The 16,311-nt window shown below is 39.2% G+C and overlaps 1 protein-coding gene across 1 annotated transcript in view; it reads left to right on the top strand.

The window, feature by feature from the left end:
* Window positions 1-16,311, top strand: part of CDC73 (cell division cycle 73) — a 102,610-nt gene that overhangs the window by 66,310 nt on the left and 19,989 nt on the right. The gene's annotated exons all lie outside the window — the stretch shown is intronic.

The following is a 16,311-nucleotide window of genomic DNA, read 5'->3' as shown; positions in this document are numbered from 1 at the left end:
GACTGCTTTCAAGATGTGTTTCTTTCTTCAATACTGTGTTGTTTTCTTTATCATCTCTTTTCTTTCTTCTGTGTTCTGATTTTTCATATCTTCCCCCAGGCATTGCATGCAATTATTGCTGATCTCAAGCGCTAAATGCAGATTTTATTCTTCCACGGGATGGACAACATAATTTCATTTGTATTGTACAGGATTTTTGGTTGTGTGGTTCTCCCCTGATGAACTGACAAGCCAGTGCCAGCAGTAATATTTTCTGCCTGTCACAAGTGTTGCTTCTGCATTCTGAGAAGAGCAGGGACTTTATGAAGCTTTGATTCAGCACAGCAGGGGAGAGGAGGCCAAGCAGCTGAAATACCAAAAATTCACAGGCAGTTTACAGTGGGAAATGGGCTGGTGTTTTTCCTCTTACCTCATGGCTTGTTTCATTTACCTGCCTGCACTGTATGATCAAGGTACCCCTGACACCCACCCTCACAATCCCAGCATGAGAATTAGAAATAAAAACTCCAGTTCTTACAGAAAGTGAGACGCTTGTGGAAGAAGTGGTACTAAACATCCAGTTTTAAAGCATGGGAGATGGAATGAAGATGGCATCCTGTTGGAGATAATAGGCACCAGCTTTTGTGCTGAGAAAGGAAAACGTCTTATTCCAGCTGCTGCCACCTGTCTCTGCCTGATTCCTTCCTTTTCTGCCCCTTTTTCCTCAGGCTGTCCTCAGGCTCTTGAGGCATCCCACACTTCTCTCCCAATAACTTAAAGAGGCTTGGCTCATCAGGTTCAGCAAAGGATCCTGCCCAGCACACTTCCATGCTGGATGAGCTGCACAGATTATTTTTAATTTTTTTTTTCTGTGAGGGACCAATTAAGAGATTAGAAGCTCCAACTGTTCATCCTCTCACTAAGTTTTTCCCCCATGTGTATGGTTTGTACAGGAATAAGGAGACATTTTGTCAGCCTCAAAAATTTTTAGTACTGAAATTGGTGGTGCATTTGTTAAGTGAATGTTAAATAATATGAAATCGAAGAACTGGACTTTCAGAGCTGTCAGAATTTCCTGTGACTTGGGTCTGAGACCTGTATGGACTCTTTCCATCTGTCACATTTCCTCAGTAGCTTTAGTATGTTAATTGCTACAGCTCCATCCTGTAGGTATCCTCATTTACAGCTGATTCTGGGGGACATGAAAGGTTTACAGCAGAAATAACAAAGATTTAGCAAGTGCCTTAAATGCCTGAATCCTTTTCTTCAAGCACAGATGCTTAAACTGGAAAGCAGACAAAATCTGTGGAAAAAAATCATTTCTCCAGTGACTCAAGGGGTCCTATTCGTGTAATAAATTTCAGCAGTATTTGTTCATAGCCAACAGAAAACCTGAATCATAAAATGGGGAATAAGTCCTCTTTTAAGAGCAATTCCCTATTGCCCTTTTTTTGACATGTTGGAGGAACTGAAATTCCTCCAAACACTGTGCACATCACCCAGTCTGACAGAACTGTTTCAGCATGGCCAGCTGGGGACATGTCCTGGTTTTACCAGATATTGTTCCACCTTCGCATTTCCCTCAATTTGCTGTAGTTCCCAATCAGTGGAGTTTAAGCTGCAGACTTTCGACTTCTAAAATTCATATTAAACTTAAATGATACCATTCCTTGAGCGGCTTTTGAGGAAAAGGAGGCTGTGCTATGGAAATAATGGATTTTGTCTGAATAACTGTGTTCATAATTCCTTCTGTAATCTGTGTAAGCCTCTAGATTAATTTCATGAGCCTGAGGATTTTTTTCACATAAATTACTAATGTAGATTCAGTAACCAGGACTCCTAGTCCTCAAATACTTGATTTAGAGGAAATCCTCAGAGTCTGGTTTGTATGATGTAAATTGACAGGGAATATTGATTGAGAACTAGAGAATTTTTATTATTTTCTGTTATCTTAAGCTGTATTTCAAACTGAAATTCCAGCTGGTTAATTTTCTGTAATTTAGTGGCTTCTAACCGAAGAAGAAATCAGAGACAGCTCTCTTGCATCTTGTCCACTTCAAGACATAATATTAAGAATCATTAATGCATTCTGTAGGGAGATGAGTCTGTAACAGAAAAAATACTGGTTATATTTAATATAACAATGCTGAATTAATAAAATCTGGCCTAAAACTCAAGATATTTTTCTGTTAGGTATATAATCTTGCCATTCATAATCAGCATCTGCGAAGAGTTCTATCGTTGATGTGTCTTGCTATAGTAAATTTATAGAGAGTATTTGTCATCTAAAAAAAGCTCCCTGCTTCTTAAAAACATACAGAAACCTGTTATCCTCTTAAAAACCCCACAAAAATCTCATGACCTTGGATGATGGGTTGGATATTGTAGATTCATCGAAGTCTTCTCTTGAGGATTTGTGTAACCAAACATTCGGACTTCTACAAATGCTTTTTCTGTAAGTTTTGTTTAATGCATGCTTGTTTTATCAATGTACAAATACTATGGTTTACATTGCATATCAAAAGATTGAACTGTTGGTGACACCAAATCTCACCCACTTTTTTGTTTGGTTGTTTTTTTTTTTTCCTTTCCCTCACACTTTTGGGTCTCCATGTTAGTCTTTGCCTTGGTGTTCCTTATTTTGCCAGATACAAAAAGCCCTTCTATTGGGTTTCTAGGTAAACAAGCAAAGTGATAAATAGAATAAAAAATCCTTCTTAATTTAATAAGGCCTGGATATTGTACAGAAAGGGAATCCCTTTGTTTGAGAATCTAGGTCACCTCCTAAGGAAAAGGTTTTCCTACTGTGAAAAATTTACATTTGCTATTTTCTTTGTTTTTTCTTTTGCTATTTTTCCTTACGATCTGCCAGTATCTGTGCTCTTATGCTTTGTTTGCCTGATGACAAGAGGGGAGGAGGTTTTTTATTCCGTGTAATTAAATGTCACTTATCTGAGGTGCACCGGAGGAAGGGAGTGAGCAAGGAGATACATCTGTGAAGTGGGAAACGCTGGGTGCAGCAGAAAGGGTTAGGGCCGCTCTCTGGAATCTCTGTTCTCTCCCTGGCAGGTTGCTTGGGACCAGTGCCAGAGTGAAATTAGCTCTGTGTATGCACAGGATAATGTACACAATCTCCTGAGCCTTGTGGAATGCGGCCCACGTGGGAATAGACGCCGCAGCCTGCTCAGAAGAGGCTGGCGCAGCCCTGGGTCCCGCGTGGCAGGAGCTCCTGCGCTCCGGTGTCTCTGTGCAGAGTTGCCTGCTCACTCGCAGAACAATGCTGAGGCATCCATGAGGTGCCTGCGGGAGTTATAAATAGCAGCTCCGGGCCGGTGCCAGCGCTGTGGCTGGAGGCCTGCTGGCCTGCGAAGGGAGCGAGCAGCGGTTCTGAGAGCTGCCCTGAGCTAAGGAGATGGTGAAACCCGAGGCATCCTCCGTCGTCTCGAATGGCAAATGTGCTGCCTGGACGTATCTGATCCCAGCTGGTTGAGATCTGAGGGTGATAATAAGTTGGGGTTTTCCTGAGAACAGCTTTCATAGTGGTAGTGCCTTCAGATGTGTTTCTTCAAATTAGGCACTAGTCAGTGACAGAAATTTTTGTTGGAGGAGATAAGAATTTTTGCTCTTCCTTCAGATTAGGCACATATTCATTCCCCCAAGAATATGCCAATGCAGAACCTGCAAAATAAGGAAGAAATATGTAGTCTGGCATTAACTTTTGTTTAGTTATTTTTTTCTTACATTTTCAGAACGTCTTTTTGGAAGCACAGGAATAAACAGAAAAGTGTGAGGTCTCTGGTCTGTATGCTTACTATCAGCTACAAGTAAAATGACTCTGCTGCCCATGCTCAAAAGGTGATGCTGCTATTTTGTTGTGGGGTTTTTCTCATAAGAGTAGAGCATGACATGACGAAGACAAGGAAGTTATTGGATGAGTGTCTATGAAATTGAATCTGTTTGTGACGGGTAAAGCCATCCTAAGCACGTACAGAAAGTTCCAGGGTGTCATAACAGAGGAATATTGTTACACTTGCTGTTGTTTTTTTTGTCTCTCATTGAAATCTTGGCATTGAAGGCCTAACTCTAGTCCAAAACATTGTCTGCTCTTTGTGGTTTGCTCATTTTTATTTCCTGCCACTTAAATGTTCAGTTTTCTGAACTGAGGGTATTTTACTTTGCAACACATTGCTGTAGGGAAAAAAAACCCAAAAAACAACTTTTTTTTTTTTTTTAATCATTGTCATTAGACTTTTCAAAGGCGAAACAGCTATTTGGAGTAGCAGGACAGATGTGAGGGCTGAAGGAGAGCTGAGGAGGTCTTGCTGCTTGTGGCAGATTTCCTTCAGAATAACTGTGGAATCCCCAGGATCATCATGGATGACTGATGGTTGCTAACACGTGAGGAGCAGAAATAATGGTTGTAGTGAACCTCGCCTGTGAATGTGCTGGCTGGCAGTCTGTCATCTCCGGTGGTTATTCACAGTGGGAGTTTCTTAAAGATGAATTTTGTGTGTGTGTGTGTGTACAGAGCGAGAGCGCACAGCCGTTTGAAAACTTTCAGAACCTGTTTTGCGATGCGCTTTTGGATCTGCTCATTTAGTCAGGGGTTATATTTTTGCAGCAATGGATGAAGCCTGTATAAAAGTTACAGCGTAACAGGAAGATCCTAAAATCTGTTGGTTTTGTCGAGCCCTTATCCTGTCCTTATCTTGGAACAGGATGGCCCCAGACTACATGAGACCTTGTCAGTTGACCTTTATTTATTTAAGAGAATGCATTTCTGCACTACCAAAAATACAGCTGAGAAGAGTCACGTGTTAAACCAGTTCTCCTAGTGCAATGCTTAGAAGTTTGGAGATAGTCTATCTAGTGTATGGATTGTGTGCAAAATGAAAAAAAAAATTAAAGTTGAATGCTGTCATCTTAGTGCTTTGAAAAAGGCTTAATTTAATCTTCTGTACTAAAGAGAGAAGAATAATGGGGAATTTAGATATAATGCCAAAGGAAGCTGAAAGTAGAGGCAGAAGCCCAAATGGAAAAATTCCTCTTTTGTGATACAGCCAGAAGCCTTCCTGTGTTTTAACTTAATGCATGATTTATTGCCACTGCAGTTAGTTTTTGATACAGGCATGTAACATCATCAGCTTTTATATGCTCCAGCAGGGGAGTATGAATGATATGTTTGTTCAGGATACCAGTACCAACAGCCTTTTGCACAATCCCTTTGGTGTGTGGTATTGCAGCAATATTACACACGTCCTGTTGAAGCCATGCTAGCGCTAAAAACTTGAAGACACTTCTTTAGACATCTCTATTTCTCAAGAAGAGCACAGGTAGAAAGCTTTGTTGCTGCGATGCAAATACAGTATATATTCTCCTATTGCTTGTTCTCAATCTAAGAATCCGTGTTGTGTGACTGGAATGCTTTTCTGTCCCAGGTGGCTTTGTTAGGTGATGATTAATATTGTGATTCTGTTGCTTGGTCCCCCTATGTGATTTCTTTTAGAAAGAAATCAGCCATCTCCAAAGGCTGTATTACTTTTGGCAAAGAGCCAGGCTTTTAGAACATGCTGAAATGGAGGCAACTGAAACTTTAATGTATGTTGTCTGTTTGTTCTCCAGGTATCAACCAGAATGTTTTAATTTGTTGTTGTGTTTGGGGAATTATTAGGTTGGGTTTTGTTTTCTTAATTTTGGAATCTATAGGATAAGTGTAAAGGCTTAATTGAGGAAATACAGAATTTTGAGTTCAGGTGGCTGCTTGGATCTTTCTGCTGCATGTACAGCAGTATGATTTTGTGCTCTGTAGTAGTGATACCTGCAAAATAATTTGTTTTCATCTGTTTGCATGTGTACCCCGGGAGGGAAGCTTCAGGCCTTTTGTAGTTACCCAGTTGCACTCAGTGGAAATTTCATGATGAAGGGGGAATAATGAATGTTTTCGTCTAATTTGTGTGCTCCTCCCTAATTGTAAATAAAAGAATATTTTAATTAAAACAGACTTCTGGAATAAGAGTTCTGCAATGAAAAGTATATGTTGGAATAGATCTCACAGGGAAAGCTGGAGACAGAGAGAACTGGAGGACAGGGTGATAAATGGCACACAACAGCACCAAACCCTTTGCATTTTTATTTGGGGTGTTTGATTATCATGCTGCATATGAAATTTCTACATCCTGCAGCCAAAGAAAAGGTAGTCTAGAAGACAGTTTTTGTCAGAGCTGCTGTGAGTGGTGTTACGAGGAATGCTATTACTGCAAATTTTGGAAATGCTGACTTCAGAATATTGTACTGAGAAAAATAGGTTAATGATGTTGACTCTAGGTGGAAGCAGCCATTTGAGGACACTGAAGAGCACAAGTTTTTTTTCCAATGATGTTTTACTGTGTTAAATATCCATGCTTACCTATGGGAAGCTGCAAGTAAGTTACTCTTAAAGTGTAATATTAAGATTGAGGTGCTATTCATACACTGCTTAGGAACTTTGTAGGTTTGAAGTTTTTGTGTATATTCTTTTGAATCCTGAATTGCCTCCATGCCCTGTCTTAAAATGTGGGGAAATCTCTCCAAGGGTGTGTTTATATTGTCGAAATCTGAATATAAATATTTCAATCCAACAATAGATATGTATTCTTTGTGTTGGCATCTTTTGTTTGATGCAAATGTGTAAAGTCATAGGGCAGAAAGAAACATTGCAATCAAATGTCAGCTCTGGTCATAATAGTTCTCAAAATAAGGCTTTTCCATAGAGCAGCTTATAGCAAGCCTGGACATTGGAAATGTAAAATAGTATGTTCACAACAGCTGGTTTCTCTGATTTAGGATTTTTAGTGAAATAAAAGTTCATTCACAACATGACCAGTAACTTTATGTTTGGGGCTAGATTTTTCAGCTTCTTGTGGTACAATCTGATCGTAGCTGGGTTCCTATGAACACGTTACCAGCCTGTTAACAAGGGCTGTTCTGGGGCTGCACATGGGGAAAGGAGATGGGGAGCACAGTCTGGGCTGGCAGTATGGGAGAAGTCCCAGCCCCAGCTGGAGGAGAGTTTGGTGCAGAGAGCTTTGAAGCTTTTGTTGAAGTTTCCCTGCATTTAACCTTGCATATGCTGGGTGTAAGTGCAGTGCTTGACAAACATTTCACCGGGGCTCTTCCAGCTGTACAAGCTGTAAATGCAAAGCTGAAGTTCAGTATCTGCGAATAGGGGAAATGACCAAATTGTGTTCTTGCCAAGGAGAAGTGATACCTTTTGCTGCTACTATGATCAGGGGTGCTTGGCTACAATGGTATAAAACAAAAAAGTCTGTTCACACCTGTCCTCAAGAAAACTCTGCTTGCATCCTGATTTGATTCACTTTGTCTCCATGGTGGACAACATATTTTCTTCCTTTCAATCTGTGGTTTTTTTTTTTTTTTTTTTTTTTTTTTAATGAGTTAAAGCAATAAAATCTGTAGAGTAAGAGCGGGACAGGATCTGGGGGCGGGGGGTGTGTCTGTGAATTGTGGTGTTACTTTGGTTAATTTAAACTTTTTTTTCCCCATATGACAACTAAAACTGAACTTGTGAACTGAGGCAGCTGGGGCAGGACAAATGTTCAGAAACAGAATTCTGGTTATCTTGTAAGCAGATTAAAATACCCAGTTTTCCCTGTCTGGTGGAATTACAGGGTGTGGATAACTGCAGCATGTGCAAGTCCAGAAATCTTAATACTTTTGTGCTGGACTAAAACTCAGAAATTTTTGCAGAGAATTACTGCTCTATTTCTAACCTGCTTGTCTCATGTCGTACAGATCCCTCTTGTGTCTCAGTATCTTGTCAATAGTTTTATCACCAGCACCACAAACAGTGGTGCTGCTCTGTCTAAACAAGAGAGTTTGTTGATCTGAGGGCTTTAACCAATATCATGCTAGAGTTTCACTACTCTGTTAGCAAATGACATAGATAATTTCTATAAATGCACTTATTTTTTCCTTTTTCGCCCGTACGTACTGTTCTGTTACTTTGCTGTAGCCATTGAAGCAGTGGGCATCCCACAAGAACCTCTTGGGGTGGGCTTGTGTAAAAGTCACAGAAGTACAAGAAGAGTTGAGAAGAAAATCTGAGGTAGCACAAGTTTCATGACCAGCATTACTCAGCTGACTGCAGGCGTGTGGTTCAGTATTACCAGCAGCTTATTACAGTTACAGCAGATCTCACAATCATCACCTTTTGAGGTTTAGAAAGAAGAATCTTTGCTCTTTCAGCTGAATTTGCATAGCAGATGAGCTGTTGTTCTTCCAGGAACTCTGGCACCCTGCAATCTTAACATTTTTTAGCCATTTTTCTGGCTAGTGGAAGTTCAAAATAGCCCTTTCCATACCCAAGTGGTTACAGTCCCTTGAATGCCCACATCCACTCAAGCCCTCATCTCTTGGCTTGTTTGTTACAATTTTTTATAGCTGCAGCTAAAGCTTTTGATCCTGAAAAACACATATTTGAACTCAGCAGTGTTTTTTCTAGGCAACACAAACAACTTGGAGTTCATTACTCTGCTGTTCAGCTTTGCACATTGGCTCCTCAAGGAATTCAGTTTCCGGATTTTACCCAGATATTTTAATTCTTGCTGGGTGATTACTTGGAAAATTGCTTTCATCCCTCTGCCCATGACCACCCATGAAAACTGTGTTTTCTTGTAACATAATACAATATATAAGCGTGGTTCTGGGATTGCTAAAGCTGGTGAGGTACAGAAGAATCATATTAAAACTATTTTCAGTGAATAGAAAGGAGAAGATCACATCAGGGTGAGGTACAACTGGGAACAACTGGTGCTGGATAAATTTGTTGAACAAGCAATCATGAAATAACCCAAGGTCTTTAATAGCTGCCTGCATATTAGAATTCTAATCCAGCATGCCCTGTGTTGTAGCAATAGGAGTCAGTATAAGCAGGGGAAGGCTGGAAAGCACTTCAGCATTTTCTGTTTCATTGACATGTTTGACAGCATCCCACAAAGTTAATCAGTTACTTGGGTCTTGGTTCATTTTGGGTTGGTTTTTTTTTTTTGGAGAAATGTTCGTACAGAAGTCAAGGATACATCTGTATTCGTTTAGGCGCCTGCAGAGCTTTGAAAAATATTCTTCTCACACAAAGCATTTCATGAGTCTTTCCAGAAGTTGCAAAGGAACTTTTCTGAGGTCACATAGACCTCTGCTCATGTATTGCTCTAAGTGGGATCTTCCTGCTGCTCTGTCCTGATCAGCATTTGCTGTAATGTAAATGTGACTGTTCCCTTGAATTCAATTTCCAAAGCTGCATCTGAACACAAAAGCAACAGTGCTGCTCTATATGTTTGGAATTTGCACACCAGTTGTGCTGTTGTGCAAATGGATTGCTTGAGCCCCATATTCTGTGATATTTCTGATAAAAACCACTTCCTGTGAGTGAGTAGTCCCTGTCCTCAGAGGCACTATTGCAACTAGACAGTTATGAATATGTGAAGTTGTAAATTAGAGAATCAAACATGAGCCAATTGCAGTAAATATACAATTAGATACAAATTCCAGTTCTGGGAATCCAAAATCCAGTTCTGGACGTGTCCTGGGCTGATTGTGGCACGCAGAAAACCAGTAGGATAGAAACCTTTACACCTGGCTTTCGAGAAGGATGAAACAATCCCTTAATACTCAAACTGCGCTTCTCAAAACCCTTCCTGGCTGCCAAGTAATATTGTTAGGCTGGCTTAGATAACTAACCCAAAGTGAAAGAATTCTAAGCAAAAATAATGTTTTAGTGGAAACCGCCTTTGTCTTTTCAGTCAGTTCAAGGAAATGAGTCATTAAAATGAACATAGGTAGGTATAGACAAGCCTTTATTTTTCAAACAAACAAACAAGTCCTCTGGCATTCTCAGGATTAGTTGTTGTTGTTTTTGATGAAAACATCTTATCCCCAGGAAAATGGAAGTGCTTACATGTTTAATCTTCATCACCAACATCCCTCTTCGGCTCAAAAATTGCTATATCTATAGCAACAATTTGAGTTTATGTGCCTGACGTAAATTCAAGACCAAGTTCTTAATTTTACAGATATTCTGTGCAATAAAGGTGGGAGGAGCTCTGGCACACTTCTGAGAGGACTCTTCAGAGGGGTTAGATAGTTTAATGTTGCTGTGGAGTGGGAGATGCGACAGGGATGTGACATTACCACCCTGACTTCCTGCACCAACTAGTCACGTTTATTGTCCAGCAGCTCCTTTTGTAGGGCTTTCAAATTTCCTGCGCTTACAGACACGACTGGGCAAGGGTCTCAACTCTGCCCAGCTCACTGGGCACTGATCTGGGTGTGTCTGTGCCTCACTGGGGTTGGCTGAGGTTCTCTGTCTGGGTTTAAATCCGACCCGTCGTTATCGTGTCCGGGGACTTGTTTATGTCGAGCTGGTGTCTGTTGAGCCAAATCATCAGTGCAGCTGTAGTCCAGCTATATCCATCAGCTTAACTTTGGGGGTAATGGTTTTAAAGCATCTCAATCGTTGTGGCTTTGATTAATTATTTTCAAAAGTTTCTCCAATTATTTCTGTTATTGTTACTATTGCAGCTTTTTAATACGCTTTTTTGTCCCTAGTTGCTCACTAGTGACTACAGTTTTCTTTTAGATTCAGTTGTGATCTGGTTTGCTTTTTTTGCAGAACCAGAATAATTCCTGAGATATCAATAAGCAGTGCAGGTAATTCAGTCACGTTTAAAGCGAATTTCTTTTAACCTGGTAATGAACAAGAAGTTGCAGGGAACATTTTTCATTCAATGACACTCATTGCCAGGTCTAACCTGGTACTGAAAACACCCACCAGTTCTGTTTATGATGTTTAACAGTGTCAGGGTTTCTGAATTTGAATAATCTTGTCAGTTTTCATTCTGTGATGCATTAATAAAGGACCTGATTTGTAAGTGAAAGTTTAATTGGGACGGTGTGGTACAACAAATGTTAGTGTTTAAGTTTGGGTAGTCCCTGGGTGGCACCAGCAGAGTTTTAGTTGTGCCACTCTCTCCTTTCCAACCTCTCCTGCATCCCTGTAGTGCTGTGCTCATTCTGATTTCCTTACTCTTGTGAAATATGTACTTCAATGTTTGGAAAACTATGATGAGGCTTCTGTTACCTTTGTAAGATTTGACATTGAATTTTCTGGCATGAAACTGAATTTCAGGATTGGAAGCTTTCTATGTCAGATAAAACGTGATCTTCATTACAGTACATTTTAATATAATACATTAAAGGTTGGACTCAATGAGCTTGAAGGTCTTTTCCAGATTTAATTATTCTATGATGAGTTTTCTGTTTTGTAATAAGCATGTTCCATATATTTTTTATCTATGTTGTTATTTTCTTTAGGTAGTTGGTATGGGAGTCCTTTGATAAATACTGGTAAACTTCTGTTAAAATTTGTTCTGCAAGAGTTTCTTTAATTCTGCTTAAACTCCCACTCTCCCTTCCAGGAAATAAGGAGGTTGAAACAACATAAACAATAGGAATGACCTTTTCATTAATATTGCAAACAATGGAAATGAAAATGACTATAATAATAGAAGTATTTGCACAATAGTTAGATCCTGTTATCAAGTTCTCTTTTTTTACTGTATAATTTAAAATTAGGAAGCCAGTTAAAAGCTTGCAATTTATTATTTAAGTATGTCTTGGGGGACTGCATGCAGATTTGCGTGTGCATAGAAGTATGAAAATAAACAATACCAGTTTAATGTATGAATAAAATGACTTTGTGAAACACTAGTTAAAATATTACTAAAATTTTCTCATTGCAAACAGAAGTCAAAGAATTATTGGGAAGGCTGCAGAGGCAGAGCCACTGATATGGATTATTTTACGTGACTCTGAAAGGCTTGGGTTTTTTTCCAAGGCTTTTAGGGGCTTTAAATTTTTTGAACAAAGCTCTGTGTTTTCAGAATCCAATTTATATGAAATAGATGTTTCTATCAGGCTTCAAGTAGGGCATTTGGACCAGATTTTAGATACCTGCTTTGAAGTCAACCCTTTGTTTGGGCTGTTTGTTCATACATTGATATATGCAATATTTAATTTACGGAAAAGTCGTATTCTTTTAAACTATGCAGCTGTTTTAGGTTTTTTCATAGTTCTTTAGGCTGGCTTTGCTAAAATTTTCAAAGGTTCAGTACCTTAAGTCAGGAAATGATAATAGAGTTGCTGGTAATTAAAGTCAGTTTTTACAGTCTCTTGTATTCTAAATTGAATAGATATATTGAAGTCTGTTCTTAAAGATAAATTTTACAAGCTTTTCATCCACTTGTGCTTATTTTCTTTCTCTTTTGAATCCGAGTTTTACTGTGTTCCTCTTGACAAATAGAGCTGTCTTTGGGCGAATTCTGTCACGGCTGGTGAAGCTGGAAGCTGCTCCGTGTTTTACATGCAGGCAGTTGCTAACACTTCTTGCAGAGTCAAATGTTACTTTTTGCTTCTGCTTCTGGGCAGGAGCATGCAAGCTACCCAATAATTTTCAGTTTTTTGGGTGAAATTCTGGGATTAATTTAAATATTATTAAGGAAGAAGTTAGTAATTAAATTTACCAAATTGAAGCCACAAGATGGCATCCAATTGTCAACTCTGTCCTTTGCTCCTAATGTTTTTTTTTAAAGGTCAAAATACTCCAGACTCTATCAATCTCTACATAGAAACCACTTGGGAAAGGAACTATGCAATGAAATAGTTTTTCCTTCCATCATTTGAACCTGTGAAGCTGCCATAAGATATCTTTGATAATTTGGTTTTAAACAGGATGGTTTAATTTCTAAAGTGTAGCAGGAGTTATTGTTCAGGCAATTTCTCATTCCAGTTGGGAAATGAAGATAACCTAACTGGACGTTAAGAAAAGCATTAAGTTTCTAAAATACAGGAAAATAACAGTTGGGTCCTGATGAATCGGTCAGGTAATGGGTCATTTTTGTTAATTAATACAGATAATCACTGTTTTAAAAAGTTATTATTTTTAGAAAAGTCAAAAAACACTCCAAAAGGTTTTAAAAGGTGTCTAAAAGGAAACAAACAGACAAACAACCGCCCAACACCCACTCTTAAGAAACTTAAAGGCAACCGTAGCTGTACTGAGCGCATATACTGAGCTGTTTTCCACTCAGGCAAGGGTTTGTCAACCCAGTATTCTCAGGTGTTTAGGTACAACAAATAGCAGGAGGAATACACTGAACACAAAACCATTGTTGACAGAGATATTTCAAATGTCTAAAATGACAGGGAGCACGGGCACTGAAATGAGTCCCACAGAGAAGCAGATCCAGCACTCTAGGGGAATGAGGCAGTGAGGCTCAGGAGAGTGTGGAGCTGGTTACATTCCTGTCAGGTTGTTGCTTCTGAATGGTTAAAATGTAAATCATAAGTAAACTATATATATAACCTTCTATGGTAAATTAGCAGAAGTAAAGCAAGTAATATGTTTTTGATTAAAAGAAAAGTTAAGTGGTTGTCTTAAAGATTTGTATTTTTCAAATTACATGGTTTTGTTACTAGATTAGTTTCAACTTATGAATATTCATAATATACTCCTTAACAGCGTCAAACAACTTAGGCATGAGAATTAGGTATGTCATTTTCAGCAAAACTGTCTAAGTATTCAGAAATTTTGAGGAAATGAATGTTCTTTAAATAGCTAAACAATGATTTCTGCTGCTTGTGATGCTTAGGGCATGGCTGCATGAACAAAAGCTCCCTTGGCTGGAATTTGAATTTGCAGCGTGCTGGTTACTTAACAGTAACTTTTAGGTTAAAAATTTCACATGAGAAGATTTGAAATATCCTCCTGTGTGCTCAGTGCGAAATAACTCTGGCCTTTACAGGGACTGAGAGTGTGCAAACAAGGAGTTGCCTCTGAGTAGCTGAGGTCACAAATCACCACAGCACCTCCTTGGTGTAGTCGGATGAAGCAGCTACAGAGTTGCATACTCTATGGTTATGCCTGCCTTAAGAACAGAGCTTGGCTTAAATCAGTTTGTTGTCATAGGAAAAGCTTATATCTCTATCTGAATGCTTTTGCAAAGCATTAATTTTAAATCCAAACTTAGGACAGAGGAAAATACTAACAAAATTATCCTGATACTGACTTCCTTACTGACACCAGGTTTTCCTCTCCTTTTTCTTGCAGGTCCTGTCAACCGTCACAGCTCTGTACTTGTGTTCTTTTGCTCACCTTACTAGTATACATTTCTCCTTACAAATCTTCTGAGAAATGTGGGGGTGAAATATTGATCAGAGTTTCTTTTGCTACACTGGCTGCAGCTTTTACAGAATAGGAGGTAGTGGTTAGATCACTGAAAATTGTAAAAAGAGGAGTGTAAATCACCTCCAAAGGATTGATGGTACACCTTCAGTCAGGTGACAGCTGAGCTTTGAGAATACCTCAATATCAGGAGTTGTGAGCTGAGGGAGATTCATTCCTGAGATTATCATAGTCTAAGGTACCAATTTATACAACTAAAAGCTGTGACTCATAGTTTATTGATTTGCAGAATTTGGTCTTACAAATAGAATGGTCATAGGCATGGAAGTGGTATTTACTCATTTAAATGAATTTGTTTCCTACTATTACTATGTGATTTTATGGGATTTTTTTTTCCCTGTACTTTGTTGTTGGTTTGGGCGGGGGGGGGGGGATGTTTTGTTTCTTTCAGTTGCCATGTTCTCAAAGCCTTCCTTTTTTGTTTTAGGCTCCTGCACTAAGTTTCCTATAAATCACTGTAGGGCAGGCAATTCAGAGGAAAGTGTAAAGAACTCCCAGACAGATAATTTACCAGTTACTTCATTAGGCTCAAGCCACTGGGTGGGCTTTGGTTCTTATTTGGTTCTAATTCTTCCCAAGTTTCTCTGCAGCAGCTCCTGGCTGTCTCCCTTCACTGCAGGGTGTGTTTGAGACATGGGAAGCACTGCATGAGTGGCAGAGGAGGCAGCAGTGCTGCACTGCTCATTCCGTAGGGGTGGAGGGAGGAATGAAGGTGTGGGACAGCACACAGTAATGATTATGCATCTGAACTGAAGTTAGAAACTTGAAACTTGGCATTGCAGGAGTTGATGTTGCTTTAGCTTGATAATTTTCTTTACATTTCATCAAGTACTGTGAATTTAAGGAAGTGTTATGAGAGAATTCTTGGTTTCTTCAAAATGAGTAGCTAGCACAGCACAGAATCATTCTTTTGACACAGAACACGGTATCTTTCTACAGAAAGAGGTGCAAAATGTTTTATTTTTGCTTTCTTGCAAAGTGGAAGTAAAAAGGAAGATGCTGTTTCTCAGTTGCAAGGCTTGTCTCGAAGGTAGTCAGCCTTTCCTGCTGCTCTTCCTCTAGAGTGTGGTGGTATTTTCATTTTTATAATTTTCTGAGTAATTATTGTGAAAGGACATTGTCAAAAATACCTTTCTTCTGCTGCTATAAAAGTGAGTCTTAAAATAACAGGTACTGACTCAACTGCCCTACATAAATGTTGGTATTTTAATAACCAGAAAAGAGTAGAGCAAAATTTGGGATGGACCCATTACTTGCAGTGCAGGGTTAAATCCATATACTAAAGATTAATGGGAGGTTGCTGCCTGTAAAAGTTACAAAAGCTGCTCACTGCACCAAATGTCAGCTCCAGCTTATTGTAACTAATCATGGGTGGCTTCACAATGCTCAGGGAGGAGAGGCTTTGGGTAAATTTGTGTTTTCTGTGGCCTTGTTTGGGAGCTTCTATTTGTACTTCAGAGATCATGAGATAAAGAGTTCTAACTTTCGTGGTGGAAACTTAAAAGCAATTCCTCCAAGTGTTATTTAAATCATGGAACATGAGCCTTCTCATTAGCTTTCTTTTATTTTGCATTACAAAACATGCTGTTACTTATGCAGGGACCTAGAAGTCTGATAATGCTGTATTGGAGTCCTTTCCAACAGGTTTTTCTCTGAGTGGGATCTCTGACCTTTCTCAGTGTCTCATGCTCATAGGAAACCTCATATAGCGTTTAAATTTAAGTAGTTTTCAGATAAAATGCATGGTTTCATGTTCAAAAGGTTTTTTTCCCCGTCAACTCTGCAAATAGAAGTGGCTGGAATATACTGCAGCATTTTACCATGTTGGTGCTATGTGTTCTGTTCAGTGGGGTTTCACAGCAGTAACTGAGAGCAGAATTTGTTCTTGCAGCAAATGTGTTGCTTTGGAAGCAGATGTGTGACCTCACTGTTTTCTTTGGTGCTGTGTTGACTCTGGGGAGTTAACAAGCATAAACAGTAGTGCAGGTCTTTTGTGCGTTACATTAAGGTAATTGGATAAGGCATGAGCAGAACTA

Source organism: Hirundo rustica, chromosome 9 (assembly GCF_015227805.2).
Source record: "Hirundo rustica isolate bHirRus1 chromosome 9, bHirRus1.pri.v3, whole genome shotgun sequence".
Classification (NCBI taxonomy): domain Eukaryota; kingdom Metazoa; phylum Chordata; class Aves; order Passeriformes; family Hirundinidae; genus Hirundo; species Hirundo rustica.
Note: the sequence above shows the minus strand (reverse complement) of the source record. Positions and strands in the feature narration are given on the sequence as shown.